The 18,016-nt window shown below is 48.5% G+C and overlaps 1 pseudogene; it reads left to right on the plus strand.

Moving 5' to 3' along the window:
- Positions 1-14,602: 14,602 nt before the first annotated feature.
- LOC146205189 (CXXC motif containing zinc binding protein pseudogene) lies at positions 14,603-15,685 on the plus strand (annotated as a pseudogene).
- Positions 15,686-18,016: the final 2,331 nt, after the last annotated feature.

An 18,016-nucleotide genomic window follows, 5' to 3' on the forward strand; every position in this document is an offset into this window, starting at 1 on the left:
AGGCAAAACCATAGAGTTGAGTGGAGTGAATCGGAACACAAGCCTGATAAGGATATACAATATCTGGAAGGAACAAAGTTAACAGAGAGGACAGGCACTTGGCTATGAGCTTGTAGTTGACGTTTAGGAGCGTGATGGGACGCCAGGCTCGGAAGTCAGTGCGTCTCGACTCATCCTTACAAAGGAGAGTGATCAGCCCTTCCCTTTGAGTATCTGAAATCATCACTTCCCCAGGAGCCTGTTTACAAGAGCGGTGAAAGGCTTCCCGAGCTGCCTCCAGAACTTGTTGTAAAACTCGTAGTTAGGCCGTCCGAACCTGGGCTACGATTTCTATGGAAGGAATCAAGCGCTGCTTCGAATTCAATCTCATCCAAAGAAGCCCCTGTAAGTGAACTGAATTGGAGGGAGTTTCAAAGGGGAAAGTAGCTGTGCTTGGAACTGAAGCCTCATAGAGAGCGGAATAGAACTGCCGTGTAGCTTTATGAACAGCGTCCGGCGTGTTTGGGATCGAACCCGTAACTGGGTCTATCGATTCTGTGAGGGACGTCTCCGTGCACGCTAAAGCACGGTTCACACTGCGGGAATCCAACTGAGGCATGGACAAAACACGTCCGCCCGTCAAGCCGGAGACTTGTTTCCCGAGACACTTGTTTCCAAACAGCTTTTCACACTGCACAAGCAGCTGGGAAACAAGGCGGGTTGCAGGGTGTTACCTCGCTGTGACAGACTTGGGCAACGAAAACTAAATGCAAAAAGCGGTCGTCAGCAGTGCTTGGTCCGTTCGCTGGCCGAGCGAATATCCCGGCGACACCTCACCCCAGCATGCATGTAACCGTGATTGATCGTTTTTTTAATGGTTTTTGTGCTCGTAAACAGCAATTGAAAAAAAAAAAAATAAAAGCTCCCCTTCATCGCTTTGTCTGCCGCGGTAAGGCGTCTTGCAAGCAGTCGGGCGGTGTGCCGTAATTGGTACCAACTGTGGTGGGGCCTCCGTGGCTCCCCTCTTTTGTGCGGCGGGTCGCCCGCGCCGCGGCTGCAGAGAAGCGCCGCCGAAGTTGTTTTTTCGGTGTGACAAGGAGTTCGTCAAGGAGTTTCATAAAAGTTTCCGTTCAGTGTAGCCGGGCGACAAATACGTACTTCCGGACAGTTCGTGTTGAATCAGTGGGACTGGGTTGCTGACATTACGCGAACACGCTGTCGCCAGACAGAGTCGACCAAATGTTTCCGCAGTGTGAACCGGGCTTAGGCTGCGTCAGAGGAGGTGCCTGCTGCACCAATGTTCCCTCTCTCGCTGCTCAGCGCGCGCCATAACCCCAAGGCTATCCCAGCGACGTTGTAGTAATTTCCGGAGCCTGATGCGCTGCGAGGCAAGTGCTTCGGTTACCCTCCGGCTAGCAGAAAGAGGTTTAGAGAGCAGGAGGATGACATCAGAGACGATGGTAATCTCCTGTCGCTCCTCACGTGCCCGGCTCATTCCCGCCACCCTGAAACAGTCATGCACTTCAGCCCTAATGATGTGTAATGAAGCACCGTCTAAAGCCGAATTGGAATTGAGAGAACTTCTAAGCATACCGGAGACTTCCTTAACGATTTCCCTGTCCTCTAGAAGCCGCGAGTTGAGGCGCCAAGTCCCCTTCCCGCGAGAGACCAGAGTACCGTCAGTGAGGCGAGCGATGACATACCTGTGCACTCACTCAACGCGGAGGGGACAGACCACATGGAATGCATTTCAGAAGCCAGTGTTGGAGAAACGTAGAAACATTCTAGCCTACTCTGAAGGCGCCTCCCGGTCCAAGTCATCCCTGACTGTTGAAGGGTGAAGGGTGTAGGATGTAAGGCCCTCGTCCTTGACGGGAGGCCCATAAAAGTGACAGTCAGCGCAGGCGCGCTGAATGGGTCTCGGGGATGATTCTAACCCTGGATGCCAACCGTAGTAGGAGTCGGCGGCGTTGAACGGATATCTGGGCGCGTGTATAACAGTGACGGATAAGATCATTGTTTTAAAATTTTGGAATACAGTGCCAGAACTAACATGTATGCCAGTTCCTTTTTTGTTCGATCCATCAGTGAATGGAATCGGCTTTCAAGTCATCAAGTGTGCTCCATAAATGAAGATGTGTTTTTTTCCACTCTGTAACCCCCCTGCTGTAGCGCCCTCGGGCTAAGCGGGGTAATCATTGAATAAAGAATAAAGAATGAGGACGTGGTTCGGCTCTTCTGGTGTGGTCCGCAATGGTGCCGATTCGGACGCCGATAATTGCGCTGTAAAAACAGCCGCCAAGGGCGCAAGCTTTGGGCGACGGTTGCGCACGTGGGGGCACGTTTTTACGTGTTTCACTGTGTTTTCTTTTCCTTTTCAAGGGGAAAAAGTTTCTGTAACACTGGGAAGGCATGGGGCGTAGCATGTGACCTAGTCAACCAATCATTTCGAGGTCCATTCTCTAAATTCCGTTTGTTGTGAAACGAATTTGTTGTCCCTTTTGCATTGTTTGTTTTAGGGAGAGGGAGATGAACCTTACGGAAATGGAAATGCATGCCAAGGTGTTTGTGACCCAGTCATGTGTGAGATTGTTGTGATTGGGTGATGAAAAATGTGGGCTGGGTCCGAAGGTGGTAAAACAAGGCTTGCCTCCAGGAGAATCCGTTATGAGCTAGATTTTGATCCTTTGCCTATTCGGCTATACCGAAGAGTGTAGCCAGTTCAGTGTTATCATGCTCGTTGTTTCACCTGTTGTAAATATGTACAGGGTGATCCACTTCTAGCTATAACACGGTAACTGCTTTCAAAGCAGCATTGCGTCGGATGCAGGCTCTTATCGAAGCAAAGCGATATATGCACGGTGGGACGCGGAGTTGATGTTTCGCATGGCCTGCCACCTAGCTTTATGGAATGGCCGGGTCGGACGCAATGATGCTTTGAAAGCAGTGGCCGTGCTAGAAGTGGATCACCCTGTACATTCCTGTAAAGTTTTCAGTTCAGTTACCCCTCAAGTTGCATGCTGTTGTCGCCAGAACCGTTATTCACTCAGATCTTTAGCGCTCCCTCGCTCAGGACAAATCAGCCCATACCTAAATGCTAGAAAAAAAAAAAAAAGAAAAATAAGAAATGAAGCAAGGAAGCAAGCGAGCGTGCATACTGCCCTGTGTTTAACCGAGGGCAGCTCCAAGCCGTCACTGGTTTGAAATCGCACTGTCTACGTTGGCTAGCCTGCCCGCCCCTCACTTCTCAGAAACAAAAAAGAGCGTGCGTGCTGCTGTGTGCTTTACTACAGCCACTGTAGCTTTACTCGCAGGACGGCTTGACGCAATTCCCCTCCTCCAAATGGAAGCCGCGCTCCGACTGCCAATCACCTCCTTTCATCCTTAATGCGCATTGGTCTTCAGAGACACCCTCTTACTCCCTCCAGTGGAATGAAAACAAAAAAAAAAAAAAAGGAAGAAAAAAAAAACCACAGACAAGACCGGTCGTAGACAGGACACGCAAAAGTGACGTAAACTGCGTCAATTTTGGGTCACGTGAATGTGCGGCCAGAACCTGCAACATTTCTCCCCAAACCCAGCGGCGGCCACACCCGGCCGGCAGCAAAGCTCTGATGTCACGCCCCTCGCACCTGCTCTTTCTCTGCGCAGTGCATTCCACACATTCCAGAGAGGTTCTACAGCAAAATGCTCGACTAGTAACCGAATGTAAAAACAGCCTGGCCCACTAGCTGCGTCTCGCTGTGTCGTTCTTCCCGTCTACCGGCGTGGCGTTTGGTTCTGAGAGCAGAGACACAGCCGCATTGTAACCCCCCCCCCCCCCCCCCAAATATCCAAAAATGCTAGCCAAAAGGGTCTGAGTTCCTTCTCCACTATTTCCTGCATCAATGAGAACAGATTGCCACTGCATTTGGTTTCAGTCGAAATCTATTTCCATCACCTTCTCGTTCTCTGCACACGCTTGCAGTTTGTCCTTTATACTGTTCATCCCTACACTTTGTTGCAAGGGGCTTTCAGACATCCCACCGGTTCCAGAAGTTGTTGCACTGGGCTCACAAGCCTCGATGGTAGCGTTGGCCTGGCGGCTCGGGTTATCGAGGAAATAATCAGTCGGTCTCGGCAAAATACGAGGTGTCGTCTATCAAGAACAACGTTTAATATTGCATCTCGCAAAACGGCCAGAGAAGCAGGCCCCAGAAAGAAGAACCTTTCACAGGAGGTGTCTCGACGGCTTCCTTTTCGGCGGGAGCACCTGCCGTTTTTATACACTCGGGAGTAAGGAAGTACGGGCCCGAAGAAGCACGCGCGCAGGCCCATATGAATTCATGTCTAGAATACGTTAATCACTCGACAGCGTTGGCGAATTTCCTTGCACTAGCCGAGGGTGACGACTCTCTCCCTCGAGCTCCTCGCTTCACAAGCGCTCGCACGCACACACACGAAAACACGTGGCGACATGTCGGAACACGCCGGCGGAGAAAGTGTTGGGCGACGCTCTGCGCCGCGCTGAAATGGCTCGAAAAGTCCCGACGCACCGACAGACGAATACGCTGCCGCCGCATCGGCGATCCCACACGGCGGTGGCAAAACAAAAACGTAACATCTTGAAACTACTGATGTCACTCTTATGGGACGGTAGTTATTTGAGATTCACCGCCAGACTCCGACGAGGGCGGACGTTCCGTCGATGGGCTTCGTCGACCATACTACCGCTCACGCTCTATTTCGGCCACCGGAGTTCTAAAATTTTTCTGCGAATAGACTACCGCGGATATTCGCGGACATTCAAATTTTCAAGGTGGCGCTAACATTCAACTAGTTTTTGAAGCTTTGAAGACATTGGCGAGCCGGGACTCTAAGCCTGGTTAGGCCTGGGTTGACAAAGGCGCAACCGGCGGCCGATGCCCGCTAAAAGCTCGGAGGAAATGATGGTAACCGTGGAAGGAACGAGAAGACCCTGCGGAGTTGGAAGAGCTCGGTCAGGGGTTTGTTGGTAAGAGGAAGGGCGGTGCCACCCGAGAACGAGGAACTCGTCGTCACCGAGCATCATACATAAATACGTCAGGCTGGAATTAGCTGAGTGATCGCCACCGCTGGCGTCGATTTCGCCGAGGCGGAGGAGGATATTTTCTCGATTAACACTAAACACAATCCATTCTCATCGCAACAGTCAGGGACGAGTGAAAACAAAAATACATTGTTCTGCGCGTCTTCGACTGGCGTAAAAATCAAGTTAAGGCGGACGCTGCTATGCCTGAAGACTGCGGAAAGAGGATCGTGCAACACATCCCTCCCCCCCCCCCCCCCCCCCTGCTCTCTTTAACCACGGTCCTTATCCTTGTTGTAAGGTATCGCTAGACGCCCCCGGATTAGCGGCTACGTACTCAGTGCCTCGTGGTAGTTTTGCTGGAGCATGAATTGAAGCTAGCTGCGTGCAGACAACAAGGCGCCGCGAATCACCGGATAGAGCAGGGAAAGCCATTAGAGTGACGAGTGTCATCGAGCGGCTGACAGGCAATCGAGTCCCCAAAGGGGGAGGTTAAGCTGCTTTGTGCGTACCTACAGTACGCTTTTCATACGAGCCGACACGACACCGCCGTCGCGGTTGAAACGTCCGTTCACAGACACGCCGTGTCCAGACAGAAGGGTGACATTCGGCGCCGGTGGAAGAGTGATGGGGAGGTTGAACAAAGGGGAAGACGTCCGCGGGAGGACCGATTGACCGAGCGTCGTTTCTTCGCGCCGCCGCTAAGCCAGAGGTCACGGACTTTGCAAGTTTCAGGAAGAGCGGGGGTGCGAGACGGCGGCGGTCCGCTAACGACGCTGCAGCTCATTTGCTTTGATGATCTTAACGCGAGAACGCGGCAAGGTGTACAGTAGAATGTGGGCAGCATGTGACATTTTGTGTTTTTTTTCTTTTGTTGTGTGGAAAGGGTTTCACTCACACTGCTGAAATTGCACGTGGCCACGAACCAATCATGTTGAAGTTCGTGGCGATTGGACGTAATTGAAATGTGGGCTGGACACGGAGGGCTTAAAACTAAGCCCGAGATACCAGTCTGGTGTTCTGAGCCATGGCTTGATGTGTACATCTTCGGCTAGGCCGAGCTAGCCAGATCCACGTATCTTCTGCCTAACTTTGCTGTAAAAATTGCCAAGTTTTGTGTATAAACTTCAGTTAATCTCTTTGTAACTCTCAAGTGTCGTTATCCATATTTCGTCGTCTCTGATCACCGTCTTGGAAGGGGCGCTCCTGTGGCGCAATTTGCCACGTCTTCGGGTCACCAGGAAGAATCTATTTCAAGAAGAAAGAGCAACGAAAATTCACTCTTATACTGTTCGAAAATTCGGAGGGCACGAAGTGGTTGAAGCTCTCGCTTACATGGCAAAGATGCGTACTATACAGAAAGAAGTACGAAGTGGGCCATCGCATGAGGGCGTTTGGGCCACCAAGAAGATCCTACCCGGATCCTACCAACGTCAAGTGTCGAGGATGCCCGGTGCGAAATGTCATCTGTACGGCAAAACCACCCGCTCGACGACAAGAAATGCAGGGAAATCTACAGGGCTCCATATCTGGCCAAGAAATGGCAATGGAAGCGAAAAACCCTCATCAACAGCAAAGCAAGCAGTAGTGAAAATCTGACGCAACATCTAAAGGCGATTGCGATTGCAGAAGACACTCAAAGTCCCAATTAGGGGACTCCCGAGGCAGTGCAAGAAATATTTTTCTAAGTGGTGTTCTCCGCCGTCGGTCGAAAAAAGGGGCGAAAAGGGACGTAAGTAGGAGGATGCGGCGCTCCGAAAATTTCAGGGGGTGTTCTGACACCGAATCACCTCCTCTGGCTACGTCCCTAACCCGGACATTCCCATGCCAGAAGCGGAGACTTTCGAGCACGGGGCGGGGACTTATGGAGACTGCTGGCCGACGCCGTTCGAGCGTCCGTGGCAAAGGGCGGTCCGGGGCCAGGTCCGGAGCCAGACCAGTTCCAGGGACACGAGAATCCTACGGGACGCCTGGAAGAGAAGCCCCAGTGGGGACTGTAAGTTTCGGTAGCGGTGCCTCCCAGGCTAAAGATGGGAAGGATCAGGATATCAAAATTCAAAAAGAGGAAGTCGGTGAACTGAGGGAGTAATTAAGAAACTCACCCAGGAGCTTCACCAACCAAACAACAGGAAAAGTCGGGGTCACCCCGCCTCAACAGGTATCCCCCTCAAAACAAGCAGCTAACCCAGCACTCCCACCTCGGCGTCAAAGGCGGTTGCACCATCTGCGGCGCCGCCGATGGAGAAGGAAAGATGGTCACTGAGCCGATAACCCCCCCCCCCCCTCCCACCACCACCACCACTCCGCAGAAACGGAAGGCTGGAGAGGTGGATCCCCTGATGGCATTAGAACGGAGACTAAACTCCAAGTACAAGGCGAGATTCCAAAGGAATGAGCCTGGCATGACCGAAATTATCAGAAACAGCTTAAACACATGAACGTGGCCTTTGCCGCTCTCACGGAGAGGCAGGTAAATGACCAATACCAACATGAACGAGCCATAAATGCACTACATAATGATCCGACAATGTGGCAGTGGAACTGCGGATGGTTCCCTCGTAAGCGAGCGCACGTGCAACAGTAAACCTCGAACAAAAAATTGAGATACCTTTAGCAGCAGTCCAGCAAGAAAGGGGAAGGACGCAGGTAAATTATTGGGATATCAAGCGTTTGCTAGGAACCACGAGGAAAAATCCCGGGTTACTACACTCATAAAAAGGAACACGTAGCGGTGATCGGACACGATATCAGTTCTCGTGAAAATAAGGTGGTTCTCGTCGAGATTCTCACGGGCAGGAAGGAAGAGTCATATAATTTTCCCCTAAGAATTTACAACACCTCCAGCATCGCATTAGTTCCAGGATCCTCTTTCACGAAGCGATCAAGGCGGCAGGGACCAAAGCCCTGCTAACTGTAGCAGGCTAACCGAAGGGAAGGCTGCTAGGACGACTTTCCCGGAATGGGCCTCACTCAGCTAACGGACCCGGGCTGTTCGACCAGGTTAGGCAACTGCGTGAGCATGGACACAACCCCAGATCTAATATTCACCAGAAACGTGGAAGAGATAAGAACGCCGAGTACAACTTTCAGGCAAATCAGAGAAACTTCCGACAGAGGGGAACATTCAGAACAATAACTAATGGGAGCATCATGCGCCACGTTAAGACCGCTACGACCCTACAGGGTGATGACGCGCCGGCGACCGCCAACAGCAAACTCCTACACATGAGGGAAGCTGAACGGGGCATGTAAAAGAATCTCCAAAGTACGAGACGGAACCAAAATTCGAGGCGATTAGCCAGGCATAATAAGCAAATTTAGGATTGAGGAACAAACTGTGCGAGCAAACTGGTGCCATAGGTGTGATAAAATGGAAGGAAACATGAGCCTTTCCAAGACATGGAGCCTGATGTGATATAGCTCCTGGACGCCCATAATTCGAAAACGCAGTCGGGCAGTACATTGGCAAAGGCCAGGCACGCGTTCGAGGTGACGGACGCGGAGCTCGTGGCAAAACTGGTGGACATTTACGCCGACGACATGACATCCCTACCCCTCCCGCAATACGAGCGCCATCTGACCGAGACTCTCGATGTACCATAGTCTATGCGCCCATAGGAGTCGGCGTAAGGACATATAATAAAGGATTTCCTGCCAAACGTGAGGCCCAAACTAAAATTTTAGAACCAAGAATCGCCAACGGTCCACTTGAGAAGTAAGGGTGCTCCGCCGGGCTCGGTGCTTTCCCCCTTCCTTTTTAATATAACAGTGAGAGGCCTTCACTGCCGCTCTCGGGGTCATAGAAGGCCTAAAATTTAGCATTTACGAAGATGACATTGACCTCTGGATGAACAGTGGCACTTGAAGAGCACCTGTAGGTGGTGGCTTCGTATACTATCTGAAAGCGCTCCGGTGCAAGCGCGTCAGGAATTTCGAAATTAAATTTGAGGGAAAAGCCGTACTCTAAAGTTAAACAAATCAGAACCCTCGGACTCTCTATCCAAAAGGACGGGTATGACAAAGGAACTATCAGAAAGCTCAGCAACTACTCTGAGAAAGTAACAAGGATATTCAGGTTGGTCGCACTCAAAGGCAGGGGCCTCAAAGAACGCAGCCTCCCGAAATTAACGCAGGCGAACATTATTAACCGAGTATGCTCGCGGTACCGTTCCTCGATACTAGGGCGAGCGAGAAAGATAGGATCGACGCATTTACGGCGCTGGGCCTACCCATCTCCACCTCTACTGACCACCTGTTGGAAATGAGAGTACATAATAGGACTGAACTCACCGAGGCGGTGCGAATCTCCAAGCTCGAAAGACGAGCAGAACAAGTACAGGCCGGACCATTCTGGAGTGGTGGTGGTAGAAAGCTTTTATTGCCATTGAACAAACAGTGACGAGAAGCCCCCTGCATGGCACTTGGGTGCTCCCTTACTACATGGGAGACACAAGGCAAAAGAAAGTTTTTAATGAGCAATCCTCCTCATAACACTGGAGATAATCCTCCGTTCGTCTTGACTTGAAGTGACGCTATTCATGAGAGGCTGCCAGTAGGACTCTGCGATGTTCGGTGATATAGGATGAGGAAAGGTGGGGCATGTAAGAAGGATGTGTAGAAAGTGTCCTGGTCAGCAGAAAATTTGATAAGGCCATATGCAACAAGGTCGCCCTACCACCACACTGTCGCGAGAAGGTCATATTTTCCCCCTCCCACGCGACATGCACCCAAAACCATAGGAAAAGACGGCAGAAGTTGGCGGAGGCAAAGGCTAAAGGGCTGGCAAATTTTCGGCAGGAAAGGTCGTCTATGTGGGCGCTGCGAGTGGCGGGTTGGGGGCGCAGCAGTGGCCTCGGTAGCTATAGGGTGCCTCGATGTCAGCGCAGCCTGCATCGAGGCACCATACAGTCGCCGCCGCTTCCATTAGGAGTAGAAACGCAGATACGGCCGAGGAGGTCGCAATAGCGCTCGCTTGCGCTGGGATTAAGGCTAGTTTTATTTTTTAGCGAAAGCAAAACTGCAATCCGTAATATCTGAAAGGACAGGGTCTCGCTGGAAGGTGCTCGCATCCTGTCGCAGCCAAAATTGATCGCAAGATTACCTTAATTCGGGTACACACTTCTGCCCCCTATGAGGCGGCCCACGCGTTATCCCGAAATCTCTATTTCCAGTAACCGCAGAGCCACTCGTCTGCCAGGGCGTGGACTAACTCTTGCAAACATACGGGCAAATCGTCGAGAACTGTAGATTAGGAAGACATCTGCTGCTACCACAGGATCCAAGCTTAAACAATAAAGAGGCCGTCGCCTGCTGACGATTACAGGCCGGAAAGTTTGTAAAACCGGTCTGGTTGTTTCACACCCAGGCAGACGATAGGAAAGACGACAAATGTAAGACCTGCGGAGCGAGGAGACTCTCGATCATATAGGAATGCCCCGTATCTTCGGGCGCTGGGGACAGTATTGAACGTAAAGAAGTCTGTGAGGCCCTGCTTCGAAGCGAGGTCCCCGCCGACCAACAACGAGCTGTCTTTCTGGCGGCTGAAGCCGCGAAGAACCAATATATTTTCGCCAGTCTTCAGTCGCGGAGGTCCGGTCCCTGTCTCCTAGACCTGCGTGCCAGGGGCGGGCGCGGAGAGTAGGGGGTTTGTTACATCGGTGAAAAATATAGAGTTTTGATCGATCAATCAATCAATCGATAGTTTAATTATTTGCAGGTTTACCCTCCCTAATTTTTTCTTATATATATTTTGCTCAGCTATATACTTACCCACCTAGGGCGAATATTTCACAACTGCTCTAGTCTCTATCCATCGGGGGTTTTACCACCCATTAACATTCTGCTGTCACCTAATGTCTCCTCAGATTTTGAGCCTAATTTATTAACGTTATTAGAATACCATTCGATCCTGCTGCAGTGCTACTTGAAACCCCTTTTCACACTCTCTTGGTCCAAGAGAAACCATTGAATTACATAACTGATATATCATCCTCCAATGTAGCATATGCAACCGTTCCTTGATCTATATATATATTTTGTTATCATCATTTCTATATGTTTGATTGCCTCAACCCCTTCTTAGCCGATGTAACTATAAACCTTAGTTGTAGTCTATCCGTAATTTTTAGCTATTTGTCGGTCTTTTCTTCACTTTTGACCACAATTGGGACTCCTAATTTTCTCAAATGCTTCCCTTCCACATTTTATGAAGCTATCCCATTTCTTTCTGCTTCTGATTTCTGGCTGTTTATTCTTGTATCTGAGTTCCCTGGAGGTTCCCTTGGAGCAAGCAAGAGGTCCCTGCACTGAGAGAATGCAAAAGAATTAGCGCTGCCGCGAAGCTTTTCTAATTTTTACTTCTTACAACATTTATTTTACATTTTAATGAATTATGTTTTATTCATGTTTATCACTTTTGTTTTTCATTTCTTTCTGATTTAATTTACCACTACCATCAATTAGCATCGTTATTATTTATTATTGTTTATTGTAATTACTAGTTATTATTATCATCATCATTTTACATAGCCTGCTAATGCCATGAGCATTAATAATTGGTTTAAAGGAAAGGCACATTATCTGTCATACCTTCCCTGTGGACACCTCTAGACGGAATAAGAAGAGAGAGCTGTACCAACGGCGCCGCTTGTCCTGTGCTCCGAATTCATTCATTAATCGCCTGGTGGCGCAGAAAAGCGGGCGCGTGTCGTCGTCGTCTGCTTGCTGTAAACGTGCGTGCCGTTGAACGGAATTCGGCCTGTATTATTGTTATTTGGCTGAAACATGAGTGTATTTTGATTGTGTCTCCGATGCTTCAATGCTTCGACTATCGGACGAAAGTGCTTTGCTCCGCGATGCACGACAGGAGTCGTAAAAAATGTCGCTCTTTTCGGCACTAAATGGTGAAGATTTGAAAGTGTGAAGAAATGCAATCCCACGGAAGGACCGTTTGCTCTAAATGTCCGCAGGAATAATCCTCCTCGGATATATATCGCACAGCTTCAGCCACTTTTTTGAAGTGTCGCCAAACGTTTTACCTTTGTGATGGCTAAACTGTCTGTGCCGAAACTTGGGATACGGGTTGCGCATGGTTCCGGGAACCACCGACCTCTCCACAATTTTGCCTGCTCGTGTCGCCTTTTGCCTGAAAACCGGATACGAAGAAGGGTCGCTGAACGACCCGCTGGAATGTGGGGACGACGCGCTAATTACGGCTACAAGTGCGCTGTTGCGAGGATGGCAAGGGTTCCGGGAACGGGAAGAAAGGACTTGAAGTGACAAGGAAAGCAACAGAAGCCGTCCCGGGGGACGACCGCCTGAAGATACGAAGACGGCTCGCTAGTCCTGGCGGCGACCTTTGCATCGGGCGAGGAGGTTGTCGAAACGCCTCCTCTCTGGACTGTTGCAAACCGGTTCTGCTGCCGCCTCCACCGTGTTGACGTCAGGTGCACAAAACAGCCCAGCTAGCAATAAGGTGGCGCCTAGGAGGCCCTCGTTGCAAAGGTCTATATTGAGCTCGCCGTGTATACCGTCACCATCAGCGCTGCCTGCAGCTCCTAACTATGGCCATCATCTCTCACCTCAAGCATCGGATCACTGCAGTGGCGTCCCGACGCAGCCTCAAGGCCGTCGGGTGAGCGGGGGCATCCAGCTCTGATTAAATCTGTTACTGCCGCTATTTCATGTGTGATTCCTGCTCTAAACCCCGAAAAGAGCCATATAACCGGGACATCACACCTTCAAGCTCATAGCGCTGCCAATTAGCGGCGATAGATTCGACCTATGGAGTCAGAGGCGGTTAAAAGCGAGTAAAAGCGAGGTTTAATTTCCGTGCTGTTTGTCTCGTAGGTCGACACTGATTTTAGAATGTGTCGCTTTCTTTGACAATAAAGCTGATCCTAGTGAGATTACGCGTAGCATATATGTGCACCGATTCAGTTAGGCGACAGCTGCATTCTTTTGGCGTGCGTGAGATATTTTCACACTCAAGGACTTGAAGTTTTATTTATTTAATATCGGTAATAAAGAAAATAGACGCTACCAAATTTTGCTCAGCTCAGCCCGCCATGACGAAAAAATTATACTCGCTCACTGCGCGGTCTACTGCGCACAAAAAAAAAAAAAAAAAAAATCCTCGACCTCTTCGCAGCATACAAGAAACGGTGCTGTAAAAGAGTAGAAAAACGTTGATAGCGATTCTCTAAAGCACTACCTACTCTAGAGCGTCTAGAGACGAAAAAAAAAATAAACAAGCAAACCCAGTTTTTGTCTACGTCACGTCCGGTTAAGCATCGAGCGCGACGCGAAGAACGTCACGCCAGGCCGCGGCGTGTCCACCAATCAGCGTTTCCAGCCGAGCTACCCCGAAACGCTTCTCAAGCGAGATGCCCTAGACTTTTCTTTGCATGGGTGGCTTTCATAAAGTACATATGAGGCAGCCGACCATATGTAAATCCTGTTGCCGTCCATCAAACTACGTCTGTCTTACTCTCGTGCGGCAGACGATAAGATCATCAGCGGCACCTTGACCAAAAATGTGATGGGATGAGGATATTGCGCGCTTCGAATTCAGGAATATGAAATAAGGCCATCTACGCACAAAAAGAAGAAGAGAGACAGAGAGGGAGGGAGGGAGATGGAACATACGCCTCAAATTGCGGCCCAATCCGAGCACAATTACGTTAGGAACATCACAAGTCGCTCGCCGTTTGTCACCCAACAAAGCGCGTGCTTGCTTGCAAGCTTCGAATTGTTCGCTTGCTTGCAGGCCTCGAAGCGGCCGGGAAAACTCGATCGATCAGTATATGATGTGTTCTAACGTAGCCGTACGAGGTGCATCTCGCAGGAGCCTCGCTAGCGGTGTTTATCGCGGAACTAATAGAGAAAAGGCGAATGACTTTAGATATGCAAACGTTCCATTTATTGAGGAGGTATACCGTGCGGCGAAATCTCGCCAGGAAACGCTGAAACGTACCCCACAGTCTCCAAAATCTGCGTCATCCGATAGAAACACCTCTCACAACGCTCTGCCGCGAGGTTGTAATACACGTACACCAATTTCAATGCAGTCAAGCTTACCGGCCACGACAGTCCATCGAGTGGGCGCCTTGCAGCCCTTATTTTCCACGGGTCACCTAGCTGAGCCTGCAGGTATTACCGGACTATGTCATGGTTTCTTTTTTTTTTTTTTTTCGGATTTTCGGAGGACGTTTCTAACGTGTTCCTGTCGTAAACTTTTGAAGCGACTGTGTTCAGGCCGCAGGCAAAACGTGCCAACGGCGTTGTCAACCAGTCAAACATCGCGCCCAACACCCTTTTAGATTCCGAAACCGAAACTTATGGCCATTTTTTTCATCTCGGTGTCGGAGCACACCTGTTACGCACTGAGACTTTCAAAGCACGTTTTCTGTGACCCAAGATACCTTGAAACACCAAGGGTTCGTGGTCAAAATTTATGCCGTTTCAACACTGCACATTTTTTTTGTTAATTTTACAAAGGTTAGCCAGATTAGCGAGATCAGCGTCGTCTGCGCTCGCCTCCCCACAGTGCTCCGTTACATGCTAATACAAGTGTTAATTGTTTTTAAGATTGCAGGTGCCGCCACAGTCTTGTAGTTTTCAAAAGTGGTAAGGTCTTAAAGTCGAGTTTCATAGTTAAAATAAGGTTGAATCTAGTAATTTGGTTCAACGACCATGTCTTCAAGCATTCGTGCCGTAATTGCTGTAACCCTGCAATTGGCGGTGGTTGTTGCGCGCTGTTAAAAGTGATCAGTGATCAGCCTAATCAGCCAATGTGGAACAGTGTAAGCCAGCGGTGTTGGATTTTTTTGGACGGGCTTAGTCTTAATTGACTGTTCGAGCGTTCTTCGCCACGAGAATAGTCTTAAGCGTCCAGAAATGGTCAAGATTGGATTACAGCTACGTGCTAATCTGGACAACATTACAGGTTTCACGCCGAGTCATGACTGTGTGTGGCGCCTGAAGTTAAAATGCATGAATTGTGGAGAAGAAACGACTTCTTGGCAGACAGTCGAGGCGGCCAACAAACTTGCTATGAAGGGGAGACGTGAAAATGCCAACTTGGTCCTGAAGTGCAGGCTGTGCAACAGGGAAAATAGCATTGACATCCTGAATGACAAGTTACAGACCTACAGCGCAGATAACGCATCCAGCTTTGCTACCGTTGCCGTATTCGAGTGCCGTGGAGCTGAACCAGTTGCGTTCGATGCCAGAGATGGCTTCAGCGCTGAAGCAACGGGAAGCGGAACTGTGTTTGACGACGTCAAGTTCGAGGACAATCAGTGGGCTGATTATGATGAGAAAGGGAAACAAGCTGTTGGAATCTACGACTTGGAGTTCTGTTTTACGAAGATTAAGTGACAAGTTTGCCTCTGCTCGCGGTGATTGTCTTGTCTAGTCCCTTGGTGCCGAGCAAGGAGCACGGGCGGTGAGCCAAGAGACACATCCGAGTTCACATCTGAAAGAAACGTTGTATTGTTTTGTGTCCTTTTGTTTGTTTGTTTGTTTGTTCCTTTTTTCAGAAATGTAACTGCTTTCTTGACTCTCTGCCGACTAGGAGATTGTCAGAAGTGGTGTACTGCTTTAAAATCGAGAGTGTGTTGTTGTATGTTCATTAAAGCATTTTTCTTCTTTTTTTTACTGCTACTGCATTTCTCACTGACATGCAGATACTTCATTGCCATTGTACTCTTTATTCTTCACATAGTAAATGTGGCGGCCATGCTTGATTTGCAGCTTGATCTTTGTGTAAAAATTTCCTGATAAGTATATAGTTTAATGTTACTAATTACAATGCAGCATGCACAAATATTTAAACATCCCCACGTACAGCACCTCTTTGCATGCTTGCAGTCAGTGAAGGAATGGCCAGATATTCACAGGAAGTGAGGAAAAACACTGTGGGGGAAATTATAAGTGTTGACCAAAGATTTAAGTGGGCCATGGCATATATCAAGGATCTTGCTTCAGCTTGGTCATTGCATCATTGAATGGCTTAGCCAGCATTTACTTCACAATCTGTGAGAAGGAAAGAAAGAAAAAGTGGAAGAGGAAGGGAGACGTACCTATGCCTTGAAGTGCCAGAAGAGTATGCTCTGTCTGCCTATCTGCAGCTGGCATAGAAATGTGTTCAGGGAAGAAGTGCACATTAAAAAGAATGCCAGGAAAAACTGTACATATGAAGATAAGTTTGTACTAAAAGGTTCTGCCGTAGAATCAATCCATTGTGCAGCAAAGCAGTCGTGTCAAATGTGCACGTGTTTTCAAATCAACACTGTGACACAGCCGTTCATTGTGCAGTGTTCAGGGTGGTGCCATACCATTTCGCTTCCCATTCAGCATCCATCTGCTGGTCAAGTTGAAGCTAGTTTGCAATAAGGATTCGAACTAATGACATATGTACCTCTGATTGTATGCCATTACTTGTACAATTAAGTGTAGGTGTCCGCAGAGGAGTGAGACAGATACTGTACCTTCCTTTCCTTAAAAACCAACTGAAACAAAAAATATATATTAAAAAAACTTGTAGAATGAAAAGGCAGTGTTAAAAGCACTATAATATTTATAATATAATATAAATAATAATAAAATAATTTATAATTTAATATAATATTCAAGGCAAAGCTTGAATTTCCTCCTAACTTTTAAGCAGCACAAACCCTGCCTAGCTTCTTGTACCTCAGTAGTAGCCTGTACTTGACCATAACTTTTTTGCAATGGGTAGAAGCTGCAAGTGCACTGCTTCAGTGCATTCATGAGCTGGTCACACAGGTCTGGGATCCATTGCCTTGTTTGCAGGGGCATAGCCAGTGGAGTTGTTTTGATGTTGGAACAAGCCACCAAAATTTTCCGATTGCTGCATCCTTCTCTTCCTTTAGTTTTTTTTTTTTTTTTTTTTCAACCAGCAAACGTCCACCCAAAAAAAAATTTCTGGCTGTGCCACTACTTGTTTGTATAACTCCCACTTCATTCTCAGCAAGCTCTAGGCGTGAAATTTTTTGAGGGGCTGAGGCTAAGTCTGATGCTTTATTGCTCTCAGATATAGCAACTTTAAAGGGGCACAAGGCCCCTTTACACGATGAAGATGCCCCTGCTTGAAGTACAGACAGTCCTTAGCCAGCAACAGCTGTGGCCAGGAGAGGCATTTCATGTGCACTCTTGGATGCCTACTGGTAAAATAAATTCCTGCAAAATCTTCTGCCATCATAATGCCACAATTTTGCATTTAAAAGAAATCGCTTCAGTGAAAGAGGAAGCCTCAAATTAAGGCGGTTTTTCTTTTACCTGTGCCGGCAAACAATGCTCTCCTAAGTTGCCTTACTCACTTCTGCGAGGGACACTGCCCAGCCTTGTCAATGGGGGTTAATATTCATCATTAGCTGGCTAGCACACATAGTACTTAGTAGGGATCCAGGAGGCGGTGGGCACACCTTAATCTCCTGACCATAGCTGTTGCTGGCAAAAATGAACACACTGTGCTTAGAGAGGCTGGTTCACTTTGTAGAGGAACCATGTGCCCCTTTAGAGGGGATAATGTTGGGAGCAACAAAGCATTAAACTTAGTCCTTTAAAGACTTGCAAGTTCCAAGCACAACATATTTCAGATATAACACAGATACTTTGGCACAATACTTCTAGCAATTTGTTGACAATAGAGTGGGAGCTATGTAAACAAGACAATGGCACCTAGATTTGTGTGACCAACTCGTGAATGCATTGAAGTGAACTTGTAGATTCCACTCCATTGCAAAGGAGTTGAGGCCATGTATAGGCTGTATACGCAGTGCCTGGTGTCATCGACGGTACCGGAACCATGGAGGAATGCAAACATTATACTCATTCATAAGAAAGGGGACTCTAAGGACCTTAAAAATCACAGACCAATCAGCTTACTGTCTGTTACGTATAAGGTATTTACTAAGGTAATCACTAATAGAATCAGGGCAACCTTAGACTGCCACCAAGCAAAGG

Source organism: Amblyomma maculatum, chromosome 1, assembly GCF_055883805.1.
Source record: "Amblyomma maculatum isolate TAMU_Amacu chromosome 1, ASM5588380v1, whole genome shotgun sequence".
Taxonomy (NCBI): domain Eukaryota; kingdom Metazoa; phylum Arthropoda; class Arachnida; order Ixodida; family Ixodidae; genus Amblyomma; species Amblyomma maculatum.